We start from the raw sequence: 2,955 nt of genomic DNA on the forward strand, positions 1-2,955 counted from the left end.
TTTTCCGTACGAAAACGATTCGCGGCGGGATTCGCTCCCTGACCCCCGCTGGACCTCCAGGAACTTTTGGTCAGCTTGGGGGGGGCCTCCTGACCCCCACAAGACTTGCCAAAAGTCCAGCGGGGGTCCGGAAGGACCTCCTGCCGTCCAATCGTGTTCATCTATGGCCGCCGCCATTTTTCGGCGCCATTTTGGAAAATGGCGCCGGCTGAAGACAACAAGATTCAGTAGCAGGAGCCCGTTCCAGACCGCTGCCGTTCCGGACTGCCGCTGGACCCGCAGGTTATTTAAGTCATTTGGGGGGGGGGGTTCGGGAGGGTAGGGGATTTAATTTAAAGGGTCGGGGGTGGGTTTTAGGGGGTTTTAGTGTGCCGGCTCACGATTCTAACGATTTATAACGATAAATCGTTAGAATCTCTATTGTATTGTGTTCCATAACGGTTTAAGACGATATTAAAATTATCGGACGATAATTTTAATCGTCCTAAAACGATTCACATCCCTATATAATACTATATCAATTCAGATTGGAATCCAAAAATTGTAGCATATGTAAACCATCCCTTTGAGATAGGATCCTCTCCCACTTAGGCGTCCTTGGTCGAGAATTACACTTGGGGTTCCCTGAGGTTATTCACAAGGGGTCACTGCAAAAAAATCCCTTCTCCGATTAGGTTTTAAATGAAAAGAGGCCTGTAGCCCACCCAATCAAGACTCCCGGTGACAGGGAGGGAGAGTGGGAATAAAAAAAAAGGGTAATGGAATGATTAACGGCAGATTTACAATTCCAGATATTCTGTCCAATGTGTGTGTTGTTTCCATTATACTTCTATCACACTAGAACAATTTCTAATGCTTAACTTCTTTTTTATTTTTCTCGAACCAATTCTCTGTCAACTACTGCTGAGAAAACATCAGATAAGTACAATATTTTCTATTTATTTTTTCATTAAAGCTTCAATTCCTCCTTAAATACTACTAATACATTATACTATATAAGAAAGAGTCTTTCTGTGTTCTTTATATTTTTCAGGTAAACAAGACTTTTGGAGTTCACCTTGGTAAGTATAGCCATGTATTTCTTTCTTTACGTACTTTTCTTTTCCTTTTGACCTTTTCTGTTACGTCTTTTACTGTCTTTTTTTTTTATATCTATTTGTCTTTATTCTATTCCTTCTCTTTACTCTGTCAAGTGTTTCTCCTTTCTGTATAATGATGGTGACTGACTGCACACTTAGCTGTTCGGTATTCTCTCTTTAGCTTTTCTTTTCTTCTTAAGTAGGTTCTTGTCCTCTAGACTTCTTCTTTGCTGCTATCCTATACTATAAATAACATAAAAAAGAATCTATCTCCATGACACCGACTCCTCTTCCGCAAGCTATGGATAGTGAGTTCCCTAGGGTGTACTGTTCACGTCGTCTTGTTGTTTACTGGTACTAGCTAAATGGAAAATAAATGCTAATTATAATTTCCCTTCTATGGACAAAGGCAGGTCCATATTTGTAGTTTTTTTACACTCACTCCACAAGCATACCATAGTATATTGTCTCTAGTGCTTGTTTCTTTATTCAGTTTAAAGAATGATTTATTATAAATTCTCACTTCCACACTACTGAGAGCTTCTTTGTGCAAAGGTTATTTTATTCACTCAGTATAATTCGTTGTTACAGAGAGTTCAGCTTCGCTAAGAGTATTTTATTTGGGTTACTCTATTTAGCTTATAAGTAACTTAACTTCTTAGCAAGTTGCCTTATCTTTGTAGTACACTTTATCAGGGCTACTGGGAAACAATGTTTCTTCTCTTTCTTAAGTTATTCTTTTGCAGAAGAACACTCATACAACAGCCTTTTCTGTCTTCTGAAAATATTAAAATCTATTTGCTGGGATGTAGGAATTTCCCATTTAATAGTTCTAATCTGTGTGTTAGTTGTTAGGCATGAACTTACAGTGAGATTTTGGTGTATTTTTTTAAAATATTTTTTATGTTTTGAGATTTGTTGTTATATATTTTGGTATATTTTCTATTTGTAAACTGCATTGATTTATTGCCTGAAAGTCCAAACACTGCTCCAAATCTGTTTCCAGGAACACCTCTGCTCGGTCCAGGCAAACTTAGGCATGAATATGACATCTGCACATAAATGTAGCTGCATAACAGGTGGGTACTTTTGTAAAAGGCCAATTCAGTGCCAGAACCCTCAGAAGTTCCTTTGAAAATAATCCCAATGCTTTTTTTTTCAGAATCATTATTAAACTTCTGTAAGAAAAGGGCTTAGAACAATGAAGAAACAAGTTCAGAGTAGCAGCAAGATGGAACATGAACACTGACAGATGCTACCCGCCTTTAATAGATCACAATTGCATCTCATTCTCTGTTCTTCCGAGTCTACCACAATCAGAATTCCAAGTTATCTTGTATCTCTTGTTGCTTCTCTGTTGATTCAGATTTTGATTTTTAAAGTTTGCTACAAAATCTCTAGAAATAAATGTCAACAAGCTGTAGGTAGCTCCTTTCTGCAAGATCTCCTTCGGCACATTCAATGATCATCAAGCCTTCAATCTTTCATCCATTGACAATAGTCACCACTGCTCATAAATTGCAAACATGTACTTCTTCTTCCATCATTTTTGTACATGCTCCCTTGCATTTGATATAGGCATGTGCATTTTTCTGTGGAAGATCTCTGAATTTATGCTGTGAGTCTCACAGCAGGGACAACTTGAAGGGAGCAAAGGAGTAAAATAAATAATTATTAAAAACCAAAACCAGCGATGCATGAGTGATGTCCCAAACCCCCCAACCCCCATCCCCACAAAAAAAAATTCATTGTATTTGTTATTGAACAATGAACATAGAAAGGAATGAGGGGAGGAGAAGCCTTCCTATGAAAAAATTCAGTCTAATTGACAGGAAATCCGCTCAATTAACTTTTGTAACCACTGAGTTTGGAAACT

At 38.2% G+C, this 2,955-nt stretch overlaps 1 long non-coding RNA gene across 1 annotated transcript; it reads left to right on the plus strand.

The window, feature by feature from the left end:
• Positions 1-442: 442 nt before the first annotated feature.
• Positions 443-2,689, plus strand: LOC115081684. Its single transcript, XR_003853856.1, has 3 exons — positions 443-1,061; positions 2,086-2,158; positions 2,242-2,689. It is a non-coding gene; the product is annotated as an uncharacterized LOC115081684 (long non-coding RNA).
• The last annotated feature ends 266 nt before the right edge of the window (positions 2,690-2,955 follow it).

This window comes from Rhinatrema bivittatum, chromosome 1, assembly GCF_901001135.1.
Source record: "Rhinatrema bivittatum chromosome 1, aRhiBiv1.1, whole genome shotgun sequence".
Classification (NCBI taxonomy): Eukaryota; Metazoa; Chordata; class Amphibia; order Gymnophiona; family Rhinatrematidae; genus Rhinatrema; species Rhinatrema bivittatum.